At 39.1% G+C, this 13,434-nt stretch overlaps 1 protein-coding gene across 1 annotated transcript in view; it reads right to left on the bottom strand.

Moving 5' to 3' along the window:
* The window catches only part of CDCA2 (cell division cycle associated 2), a 218,849-nt gene that overhangs the window by 163,528 nt on the left and 41,887 nt on the right, over positions 1-13,434 (bottom strand). The gene's annotated exons all lie outside the window — the stretch shown is intronic.

Below are 13,434 nucleotides of genomic sequence, written 5' to 3'. Positions count from 1 at the left end.
CCCAAATCTTTGCCTCTCTACTTACAGCACTTTCATCAAAGGAAAATGGACTTTAGGACAGACTCCTGATTCCAGCTTTGCCATGCACCAGCTACCTGGTGATTGATCTTGAACAAGTCGTGTTACCTCTTAAAGGCTCAGCTTCCTTGTCTGTAATCCAGGCATAAGGATGAGATCACATAAAATGAGGGCACATGAGAATACACCTACCACAGTGACTATGCTGTAGATAAATGGTACCCAAGAAGGAAAATGTGCTTCTGTAACAAAGTGCAGAAGGATGCTGGGCTGGCATAAACAAGAGGTACCACATCTGTATTACCTAATTTTCATAGCAGCAGTATAATAAAGTAGGTACCAGTAATATTCCCGTTTCACAGATGGGTAGCTGAGAATCACAGAGACGTCTGTTGTTGTTCTAAGCACTTTAGTTTTTTATTTTAAAATCACAATAGACCATTTTTTCCAGATTTCAGATATATGTGGTAATTAGGATATTTGTTTTTTTCTTTCTGACATTTCACTCTGTATGACAGTCTCTAGGTTCATCCACATCTCTATAAGTGACACAATTTAATTTTTTATGCCTGAGCAACATTCCATTGTGTATATGTACCACAAAATTTGGTATAGATGATCTTAGTTACAAAGCAGAGCACAAATGTATGGATACTAATGGGGGAAGGAGGTTGGGAGGAACTGAGAGATTGAGATTGATAAATATACGCTATTGATACTATGTGTAAAATAGATAACTAATAAGAACCCACTGTATAGCACAGGGAACTCTACTCAGTGTTCTGTGGTGACCTAAATGGGAAGGAAATCCAAAACAGAAGGGATATATGTATACATATACCAAATTCACTTTGCTATACAACAGAAACTAACACAAAATTATAAAGCAACTATACTCCAATACAAATTAAAAAAAATAAAGTCAGTGGCATTTGGTACTTGATTGCAAAAATAAAATCTTAATAGAGTCACAAAAAAATGCAAAAATAGTAGACATGTCCTGGTCTCTTTCACCCAACTTCCGCCATGCTCACCCTTGACCAACTTCTGCCATGCTCGTCTTTGACCTACAGTCCAACAGAGGCTGTTGTCATTACCTGAGATGCACACCTCAGAAGCAGAGTTGAACACTCTGAGCCTGACAGGCTTGGTTGGGGTCACTGGAGGCCTTTTATTGGGATAAGAAATAAAGGAGTTGATTTCAGCACCCTAGGGAGACTGTACTCGTCTTCTGATGGGAGAGATGAGAGTGCTCAACTCTCAGTTGTGCTCAGTTGTGTGTGAGAGTTGGACTATAAAGAAAGCTGAGCACCGAAGAATTGGTGCTTTTGAACTGTGGTGTTCGAGAAGACTTTTGAGAGTCCCTTGAACTGCAAGGAGATCCAGCCAGTTCATCCTAAAGGAGATCAGTCCTGAGTGTTCACTGGAAGGACTGATGTTGAAGCTGAAACTCCAATACTTTGGCCACTTGATGTGAAGAACTGACTCACTGGAAAACCTTGATGCTGGGAAAGATTGAAGGCAAGAACAGAAGGGGACGACAGAGGATGAGATGGTTGGATGGCATCACCGGCTCAATGGACATGAGTTTGGGTAAATTCCAGGAGTTGGTGGTGGACAGGAAGGCCTGGCTTTCTGCAGTTCATGGGGTCGCAAAGAGTCGGACATGACTGAGCAACTGAACTGAACTGAACTGTGTCCGACTCTCTGAGACTCCGTGGACTGCAGCCCACCAGGGTCTTCTGTCCATGGGATTTCCCAGGCAAGAATACTGGAATGGGTTGCCATTTCCTCCTCCAGGGAATCTTCCCAACCCAGGGATTGAACTCACATCTCTTGCACTGGCAGGCTAATTCCCTACCATTGAGCCACCAAGAAGCCCTGAAAGTTGAGAGAACAAGACAGTAATTGAGGTTTGCTGCCATGGTTAGAACGCTTCTGCCTCAGAAAAGGAACTTGGCCCGGCCAATCCAGTTGTCAATTGTCCTGCCAATTCAGACTGCCAACTCACTCCACGGTCCTCTAATCTGTTAACTAGGGTCTGGATACTGACCAGCTTCCAGTCACCAGCTGGGCACTGGGTGGTGAAAGCCTTGCTGTTTTATTACCAATTCCTCTGGTTCATCAGTCCTTCCATCCACTCTAATCACACTTCCAAGTTGTCCTTGTCTGAAGTCAGCCAATGTATATACGGCCAGTTCCACCCACCCGCTTCTCTGCTCCAACATGCAAACTTGGAACATAGCTCTCACATTTCTTACTGCACTCTTGATTGGATGGGAGTTATTTCATCAATCACTAGCATCCTGCTTGGAAAACGGGTTCCCAGGAAAGAGGAAACTTGATCCTTTTCTTCAGCAGATTCTGCTTCCAGGGACCGCTCCATCTGCATGATGGACCAAAGTGATGTCTCCCAAATGCTTCACAAGTGTGGCTTTCTTCTGTGTTGGCATGATGCCCCAAAGGCCAAAAAACCCTTATGGAAAATTAACTAGATGAAGCAGCTCCCCTTGCCCCTAGCTGTCCCCCTTCCCACTGCCCATGGGGAGGCCCTGCTTACCCGCTGAGTGGGGACACCCTTCTGTGGTGGCTGCATCCTAACCTGATCCAGGATCTGGGGGGCAACTCATGAAGCTGAGGAAGCCTGTGTAGTGGCAAAAACAAAGAATACTTGTATTCTTTAAAAAAATAATAAAGGAGAAATGTTCCCTCTGACCCTTACTAAAACAAAAACCTTTGTAGCAAAAAAACCACCCGGCTCAGCTGCAATAAGGTGAAAGGTTAAATGTGGACAGAGTAGTCACATATAAGCCGTTTCTTAGTTTTCTGGTGGGAATACTTAACAACCTAAGTATGTTTCCCCAGGAGGTCATCTATTATATTTTGTCCAATTTCTTCCTCCAAGAGCTGAATCAATTCATGATGTAATGCCCCAGGGAGAACAATCTTCTGGAAACGGAGTATCTTTCTGGGGACAAGGTTGAGGAAAACATCTTAATATTGTTACAGCTTTGGCCTGGTGGTAACGGCTCTTTGCTTGTGGCTGTGGCAGGACGAGAATCGGGAAGGCAGCAAAATGTCAAAGGACACACGCCTCCAAAGTGTTTGCAATTTGCCTAAAATGGCTTTCCTCTCTTGGAGAAAACAGGCTACAAATCCATTCGGACATTTACAAGACAGTTGCAGGACTCTGGGCACGTCCTTCAGGGCCTGAGCAGAGAGCGCTGCTTGTTCAGGGTGTTGGCATCTAAATGTAGACATGATCCTGCTTTCTAGCTTAAACAGTATTTCCTCTGACTTCTTCCCTGCTCCCTTGCCCTCTCTCCCCCAAATTATATTAGAGAAGAAAGGGTAAATCAACACTCATCATTCACTTTGTTTTAAGGAAATAGATGCAACTTCTAGTTGTGAGCGAGTCTGGATGGCTTCAAAATCCCAACAGTTATTTATTTTGAAACCGGCTAAACTACTTTTTGAACTTTTTATTTTGTATTGGGGTATGGTAAAGAACCCGCCTGCCAATGCAGGAGACATAAGAGACAGGGGTTCAATCCCTGGGTCTGGAAGATCCCCTGGAGGGCATGGCAACCCACTCCAGTATTCTTGCCTAGAGAATGCCACGGACAGAGGAGCCTGGTGGGCTAGAGTCCATAGGGTCGCACAGAGTTGGACACAAATGGAGCAACTTAAGCATGCAAGCATGCATAGCCAATTAACAGTGTTGTGGTAGTTTCAGGTGAACAGCAAAAGAACTCAGTCACACATAAACATGTATCCATTCTCCCCCATACCCCTCTCCCATTCAAGTTGGTACATAACATCGAGTAGAGACTCACAGACTTAGAAAACGAACTTATGGTTGCTGGGGGATGGGATAGTTAGGGAGTTTGGGAAGGTCATGTATACACTGCTATGTTCAAACTGGATAACCAACAAGGACCTATTGTGTAGCACATGGAACTCTATGCAGTGTTATGTGCCAACAGTTATTGATCTCAAGGGCTCCTCCAACTAAACTTTTACATGAACATCCAACAAGGAGCCCTATGGCCTGTTCTCCTTAGGCACCTAGGTGTGAAATAGACCGAGAGCCTCCAGTCTCTTCCAGGTTTTATTGTTGCTGGCCACCAAGCAGAGAAAATCACTCTCCTATTGTTTGTCTTGTTTATAATATAGGAACAATGGTATGTCTTGTTATATACTTCAGGAGACATGAGAATACACGACAATACCATAGCAGGGTGTTTTGTATGTTTTCCTAACATGTGACTTGTTAAGACAAAAAAACGACAAGTCCAAGCCTAGATTACAAATTAATGAGTATATGTAGGTGGACCCGGGTGATTTATTTAAAGGAAAGTTGGGTTGTTTGTTTCTCTCTGAGGGGAAAGGCAGTCTCATTGGAATTGAAAGGCTCCGGTTTATTTGGGGAAGGTACTTTAGTTTTAAATCTAAAAATAAATTTGAGGTAAAAAAAAAAACTCTCTCCTGGTGGCCCAGACAGTAAAGAATCTGCCTGCAATGCAGGAGACCTGAGTTCGATCCCTGGGTCAGAAAGATCCTCTGGAGTAAGGAATGGCAACCCACTCCAGTATTTATTCCTACCTGGAGAATTTCATGGACAGAAGAGCCTGGTGGGCTGCACAGTCCACAGGGTCCCAGAGTCGGACATGACTGAGTGACTAACACTTTCACTTCAATGCCCTCGAAGGGTTAAAATAAATGAGAAGAATGTAGATAAACCAGAGTGTTCAATTATTCCTGCCTTACTCAATGCAAGAAACTCACATCTACCACATTTAAGTTTAAATACTAAGAACTTGGAAAACAATATCGAAAATTGAAAGACAAGTGCCAGCTTTTTTCCAAGAAGTTTGTATTCTGACCCCCTTGCCCTCCCATCTTGAATCTCACGTTCACGTTTGCTCCTTGACATTCTGAGAGCCGTGGACCTCAACGACATCCACTTACTGGCTCACGGAAGACTTCCTATTTCCCACCATCCAGACAGACTGCGAAAAACTAAGCATCCATTCCTTAAAATGATTTATACATCCAGAACATGCCAGTCATGCTAGTTAATAGGAATATAATTGGACCTTGCTATGCTTGGGAAGTAGAAACCTTTGTGGTAATGTGCCATGTTCCTAACTAAAATGCAAGATGCAGGCAGTGTTTTATCTGTAGTGTTATTAAATGAAAAGTTAACGGCCAGTGACATGATCCAATGGCTTATTTCCATTCACACAGATGTCTGATATTGCTCAACAAAGCGGTCCCTGAAAGTTAGAATTTTGTATTTCGAAAGGAGGACCTAAGAGGTGGTTTGAAGTCTGCATGCTACCATTTTGAGAGACAGATTGCTTGGCTTAACAATTTATGTTTCCAGTATTTCTTGGGTAAAGCACAAACCAAGAGCCTGTTGGTCATAGGTGACCATAAATTTGAAAGTTACTATTGTGACTAATAAAAAATGTATTTTGCCAGGCTCATGAAGCACAATGGTGCATTACAAAATGAATTATCTAGATGGTACAGAGTAATTCTTCCCACAGATCCAAAGGGTGGGAATACTTAACAACCTGGACGGGGGTGGTTGGAGCCAGTAAACAGTGTCAGAGGCATTGCTATAAAGGAATCATTGATACTCACTAGAGTGGGTTCTTTGGGGGCCAGAGAAGGCTATCATCAAGGGAGTTTTATGGCATATTTGCTGGGTCTGATATTCCTAGAATTCTCAGATTCTTAGTGGCCTTTATAAATGTTTAAATACTTAAATTCAAGCATTTATCACTCTTCAGGGACCTCTGCAAAATTTATTTACATTGGGAGTTACTATTATCGAAGAGGAGTTCATTTTAAAAATATTAGCAAAAAAAAAAAAAAGTAGTCCATTTCAAAGTATTACCACAAATGCAATTCTTTAAGACAAATATCTAACATTTCAGAACAAATGCCACCTGCAAGCTGTAAATATGTGTATTAATTTTTCCCCACAGTATTTGCTTTGGCTGTGACCTTCCCTCATATTTAGTTGAACAAGGGCTAAAAATTGTCAAACCAAATTCTTGTTTGAGAGCTTAGCTCTAACTACTGCCAGTTTGAGAGAAACACACATCCAGGTTTAGGGAATATGTCTTGTTTGTTTTGGCTGTGACATAGGGCAGAACAGTTTCCATCCCGTTTGAATGCATTCAAGAGAGTTTGAAATATTGCACAATAAAAGTCATTCATTATATCTGTCTCCTTTCCCTTCCAAAAACAAAAATGGCTTCCCAGTTCCAAGTCGACACAGGGGGCAGGAAGAAGGGGGTCACAGGGTCACTGGAAATCACCCAAGACTAACACCAGGTTTTTCAGGTTTGAGTTAGGGACTCCTTCTGAAATCTTCATTCCCAATGTACACTTCAAATAAGAGACTGCTCACGTTGCATTATTGCTCTGTTATGAACGATTGGAAAATGAACACACTGTATGTGCTCAAATGTTAGGCATAACAGCATCCAAATGCCTAGCACTCAAACTAAACTAATTTGAACCGAAAAATCTTTTTACCCACTTTCTCTAGGAAGTGTCAATTGATTGACATCAAATTTATACTAAAAACAATTATTTCACTGTTTGGACCATACATTTGGAAAGACCTAGTTTTGCTAACACCTGACGCCCTGGGCTGTTATTTGATGTGTCTAAGTAAAGAAAAAAATTGACATTGTGTTTACTAGCAAGCACCCGGGACATCAGAAATGCAGTTTGTTTTTAAATGGCAAAAATAAAGGCACCATTAACAGATGACTACATTTGACAGGACAAAACACTACCAAAGTGAACTTATTTTAAAAAGCAAATTTTAAGTGGGTGAATAAAGCTGTGAGAATAAAATTATTAGATGTAAATGGAAGTGCTGTCTCTTAATTTTAGAGATTAAAAAATTCATATGAAAAGGGAGTTAGAAATTTGGAACTTAGAACAAAATGATAAAATCTGAATTTTCTTCAATTATATCTAAAAAAACCAAAAACTAGCTGTTTGCTCCCCACAGGCCACTTTTATCATAGAGAAATCAGTTAAACCATTTGGTCAAACATTGCGCTGTGGACAAATGAGAAAAAGGAAAATTTTAAAAGGGTGCTTTCCAACATGTCATTGGTAATTTTAGAAATCTCAACCTTAGAAAATGCAAATGTATTTTTTCTTTAATGTGTATGTTCATTTATTTTCCCTTTTCATATAAGTGATATAATGCTTAAAATATCAAAAAATAGAAGCAGTTCCAGAAAATACTTGCTTCCCAATATCCTAAAATTTTCCAAAACTTTTCTAATAAATCTTAAAATTAAGGTCACAGCAAGGCTAAGTATGATCTTGGTTGAAGATGTGGGACAAGAAATATGTATCATGAGAATGGTGGTAATTACTCATCTTCTCACTAAAGCTATTAGGTTACTTGTAGTCTGTACTACAATTTCATAAAAAAAACAAGAAAAACAGAAAACCATCAAAGAATGAACAAAATTGAACATACAAACTTGGAACTATTAGGTCATAGCACAATTAGTCCTTCTAGAGCCAAAGCATGGTTCTAAAATTATCTTCAAATAAATCTAAGGCTCCCCCCAAATAAAAATCAACTATCTTTTTGTATGTGTGATTATTTATCATAATTTAATTTCACCCCCCAAAGTCTGCTTACTTGATCTGAGAATCTAAGTCCAGAGTTAACCTTTCAGACATACTACAAAGAAATCTGGTAGTACAAAAGACAGAAATGCAGAAGCATTTAAGGAGAGAGATATTTTTTTAAAACTTTCTTACAGACAATTCATAATCCCTAGTCTAGCTTTGAATCCATGCTTCATCTGGATATAGTCATAGGTTAAAATACAATGGGATGAAAAATACTTCAAAAATGTGTAGGAGATGAAGCCAACTTCACATTGCCTGTGCTGTGCTTAGGTGCTTAGTCGTACCTGACTCTTTGTGACCCCATGGACTGTAGCCCGTCAGGCTCCTCTGTCCATGGGGATTCTCCAGGCGAGAATATTGGAGTGGGTTGCCATGCCCTTCTCCAGGGGATCTTCCCAACCCAGGGATCAAACCTGCATTGCAGGTGTATTCTTTACCACTTGAGCCAAAGGGAAAACCAGGAATACTGGAATGGGTAGCCAATCCCTTCTCCAGGAGAACTTTCCAACCCAGGAATTGAACTGGGGTTAATTGAACTGCATTGGAGGTAGATTCTTTACCAGCTGAGCTACCCGGGAAGCCCTCACACTGCCTAGTCTGAGTGAATAATAAGGAAAAGACATACGGAACAGAATGTGCCCTCTGGATCCCCGTTACTCTAAAACTTTTGCTGGTGAACTTTGTTCAAGCGTCACTTATTCCACAAAGAAATGAACTTACCTGATCTGCAGTTGGTGCCAGCTTGAGGGCTGAGAGGTCCAGGGCATTCCTTTATAATCATACTCTAATGTATTATAATTCTGCCCTCAGTTCAGTTGTCGCTTAGTCGTGTCAGACTCTCTGTGACCCCATGAACTGCAGCACGCCAGGCCTCCCAGTCCATCACCAACTCCCGGAGTTTACTCAAACTCATGTCCACTGAGTTGGTGATGCCATCCAATCATCTCATCCTCTGTCGTCCCCTTCTCCTCCCGCCTTCAATCTTTCCCAGCATCAGGGTCTTTTCAAATGAGTCAGCTCTTTGCATTAGATGGCCAAAGTATTGGAGTTTCAGCTTCATCATCAGTCCTTCCAATGATATTCAGGACTGATTTCTTTTAGGATGGACTGGTTGGATCCCCTTGCAGTCCAAGGGACTCTCAAGAGTCTTCTCCAACACCACAGTTCAAAAGCATCATTCTTTGGTGCTCAGCTTTCTTTATAGTCCAACTCTCACATCCATACATGACTACTGGAAAAACCAGTTTTGACTAGATGGACCTTTGTCGGCAAAGTAATGTCTCTGCTTTTAATATGCCATCTCGATTTGTCATAGCTTTTCTTCCAAGGAGCAAGAGTCTTTTAATTTCATGATTGCAGTTACCACGGCTGTAGCCCTCATAGCCAACAAGAGTCAGAATTCTGCCCTCACTCCCTTTTTAATGAAAACTGAGCATCTTGAAGGCAGTGGTCACACTTAGAAATTAATGCCTGGCACACGTATTACTGAATCTACAATTTTCTTACCTGGCATGTGCAGGGAAATTTTCCCATGTTAAGAAATAATTCTCAAATGCTAAAGCTGCTTTCCAAGTAAGGATAGTGACTTTTTTTTTAATACTAAACCAAGCTATAATACAAATCTTAATGTATGAGAATTGAATCAGACTTATTTTTAGCAAACTTAATTCTGAACCTTTATTCAACTCATTTCATTTTCTTACTGATAATATACAGTGGTCAAGAACAGAATTCTTTCTCAATGACTAAATCTTAGTGTCTCAGGGTGACAATTTAAAAATCAAGAACTGTAGAAAATCTTTTTACATGAGAAGATTAGGCTGAATATACCCACAAGGAAGTTGGTTCCTTTTCCGTATTTCTGATAGCTTAGTATTACCGACTTTTTGCCTTAAACAATAATGCATGTCTGGGTGTAATTATAGGCTCCACATTGAATTGTTTGGTCAGCCTTTTGCTTCCACAGGTTTCCTCCTTCACAAAAAGAACTTTAAATGAAAACCATGACAAAGATGTACAGTAAAGGGGAAAACATGCTTTCTTGCAGTAATTAAGATGGTGCAATGTTGGTTTAAGAACAGACACATATATCAATGGAAAAGAATCAAGTCCAGAAAAAAACCTACACATATAAGGTCAACGGATTTCAACAGAGGTGCCACTGTAATTCAATAAGGAATGCAAAATCTTTTCAACAAATGGTGCTGAATGGCTTCCATTAAAAAAAAAAACAACCCTCTTCTCACAGATTATACAAAAATCATCTCAAAGTAGATCTGATACCTGAGAACTAAATCAATACAATTTCTAGAAGAAAACCTAGGAGAAAATCTTTGTACCATTGAATTAGTCAAAGATTTCTTAGGATACAAAAGTATGTTCCATTCAAGAAAAACAAAAAAAAAAGAATGTATAAATTAGATTACATCAAAATACTTTTGATATAAAACGTCTTTTCAAAAGATAACTCTAAGAAAATTTTAAAAGTTTAAAAAAACAAGCTACACAGACTGGGGGAAAAATATTTGCAAGATAGATACATAATAAAGGATTGTATCCAAATATAGGCAGAACTCTTTCAACTCAAAAAAAAAGACAATAAGGACAAAAGAAAATGTAGGCAAGACATTTAAATGGAAGCTTCAATAAGAGGATATAAGAATGGCAAATAAGCACAGGGAATAAAATATGTTCGATATCATTAGTCATTAAAGAAATATACACAATGGGATACCACTGCACACCTACAAGAATGCCTACAAGCAACAAGGCTGACACCTCATGGTGATGAAAACGTGGAGAAACTGAAACTATGTATTGCAGGTGAGGATGCAAAATGGTGCAGCTGCTATGGAAAAGCTTGGCAGTTTCTTAAATCACCCCAGCTGTATGTCCCAGGAATCCCACTTTTAGGTATCTAACCAAGAAAAATGAAAACATGTGTCTTATAAAAAAGATCCATATGTGAATGTTTATAGCAGCTTTACTTGTAGAAGCCAAAATATAGAAACAAACCAAATATCCATCAATGAGTGAATGGATAAACTGTGGTACATCCATAAAACGGACTACTACTGAGCAATAAACAGGAAATCCACTACTTATCACATACAACATGGATAAATCCCAAATGCATTATGCTTAGTTTAAAAAGGCAGACACAACAGGATATATATTGCATGATCCCGTTTATATGACATTCTGGAAAAGGTAAGACTATAAGGATAGAAATCAGATGAGTGACTGTGAGGGGCTGGAGTTAGGGGAAAGGGGATTGGCTGCGACTGGCAGGAGGAAATGTCTTACAGGGTGATGAGTATGTTCTGTTACTTGACTGTGGCTGTGGTTACGTGATTGTGTGAATTTTCCAAACTTCAAACTGGTACACTTAAAAAAGGGAAACTGTACTGTAGGTGAATTACACCTCAATAAACCTGACTTTAAAAAGTAAATGAAAAAAGATCTTTCAATATAAAGCACAAATCAGGCATTATTATTTCCTTCTCAGTATGCCAGGTCTAAGTCTCACATTCAATTAATTCTATAGCTTAAGTCAGGGGAGTGGGGAGGGGACAGTCAGAAAAAATGAAGCAATGTGGCATGAAGTGATGGGGGAAAAATATGGGGGACAGAAAGAAGGTGAAATCTGTATAAAGGAACTTTGCTAGGTAAGATCTAGTGAAATGAACTGAATAACCATTTAATTTTAATTTCAAAGAATTTATCTTACATTTTCAAACAAGCCTAGTGTGGCATAATTTTCGGTAACACAAAACTGGAGACAACTAGGGTCCATTATTAAGGAGATGGTGAACTACATTATAGAGATCCAAATTATCTCACTCTAGACAGGGGTTAAGAAGGTGAAGTAGCACCAAGACTCTCCATAATATCACGGGGATATTCATGGTATTTTGTTGAATAAAATTTTTAAGCTGTAAAATGGAACACAGAGTGATCCCATCAGAAAACAATGAAACCCAATTATCCTACAGTTGAAAAAAAAAAAAAAAGCTTTTAAGTGCCTCAAAGTAAACTTTTTTTCTTACTGAAAAGTTTCAGGAAGTAAATTTTTTCCACTTTTTAAATTAAAAAAACAAAACAAAGCAAAACAACAAAACCTATGTTTACACAGGCAAAGGGTCTGGAAGAGGTTTGCGTGCTGTTAATGGTGTTGACACCTAGAAAGGTGAGTAAAAAAGCTGTGGCTGTAGGCATGCCTGCATCAAGTGGGTAGAAGAAAGTTTTTCATTTTGCACAGTTCTCTTTTTTCAATAGACACATACGACCTTTGTGATAAAAAGGAGTGAAAATAAACGTTAAGGGGAAGCACCCATAGCAACTGTAGAGCACTGCCCTGGTTTAAGGCAGTGCACACAGGATGAGAACTTCAGATGTCATGCTGCCATCTTCTGGAACAAGTGAGAATCAATGGGAGCAGATACGGTGGAAACTTTTCTAAGGCAAAAAAGATCAGGCCAGTTCTTGATTTAACCATTAATGAAAAGAAACAGTTAAAAAGAAGCAAGCATGAGAAAATACAGAAATCATTAACTTTTCACAAATTTATGATCTAAATGAGACAGTGGATAAAATTATCTCCAAGTCATTATGCTTTCTCAAGACTTTTTTTTTTTTTAGGAAAACAGTCTATTTGTTATTTTACAGATAGCAACAAAAAATTTAGAGTGAAAGATTTTAAACTTGTAAAGTGTTAATCTGTTTAACTGCAGATGCTAGAAAAAGAGAACAATTATATATTTGAAAAACCAAGCCCCAAAAAAATTCACAATGGAAAAAAACCCCACAGACCAAAATATGTCCTTAATCCTCATTAGCACTTTTTTGGAAATAAAGCATGCCAAATTCTAAAACTTCAAGTACAATTGAGATCATATAAAGTAAAAAAGGTCAGTAATTTTAGCTTCCATGTTGAATAAACAACAAAACATTTTTTAAAACTCTCTAACATTGTATGTTTCTGAAAGTTTTTTTTTCCCCCTTTTCTTTTTAAATGACCCAAACCAAAAAGTTTCATTCTTTTTTTTCTTTTGGTTTTTTCCAGTGGTAGAGATTTGTCAACCAAACCGATGGGGTGGGGGGTGGGGAAAAGAAGTCCATAAATAATTTACCTGTAAAGATAAAAGAATTTCTGAAACAATCCACCCTTTAGCAGGAGAAATTGGGGATCACTTTGAGTGTTAATGTAAAATACATTAGTCTTTAGCAGCAGGAGTCCCAGACCTATTGGTGCCAAGGAGGTAACAAATAGTCTCTATCTGAGGAGGGGGAAATGGGCGCCCAGCAGGAGCTTTCTTCCCTGTTGTGTTATTTATAGAGAGCCCTATTTGTTAACATGTTTCTGTGATCACTGGGAGAGGGAGAGCTTAATGATTTAAAGGATTTCAGAAACAATTGTTTAATGATACAATGATTTATGCACATTCACAAATTCCAGATATATAGCAATTTAGATTTTCAAACTGCTGACGCCAAGTGACAGGATGCATCGCTGAAGGTTAGCTGGAAAAAACAAGTGCTAGTACTTGGTATCGTGAAAGAAAAAGTTAGCAAGGCTCGAAAATGCTGCGTTAAGAAAGAAATCAGCAGCCTACCACTAGGCTTCTAGTAAACCAATTTTCTAAGGGCCTTCAAGTGAGTTTCTTTCTGGATTGTTTTGTTTTTTTTTAAACGGAGAACCATAAATTAAATCCCAAATTACCTGTGACT

The sequence above is a fragment of the Giraffa tippelskirchi genome, chromosome 1 (assembly GCF_054371585.1).
Source record: "Giraffa tippelskirchi isolate mGirTip1 chromosome 1, T2T-mGirTip1v1.2.pri, whole genome shotgun sequence".
Classification (NCBI taxonomy): Eukaryota; Metazoa; Chordata; class Mammalia; order Artiodactyla; family Giraffidae; genus Giraffa; species Giraffa tippelskirchi.
This window is presented reverse-complemented; position numbering and strand designations above follow the sequence as displayed.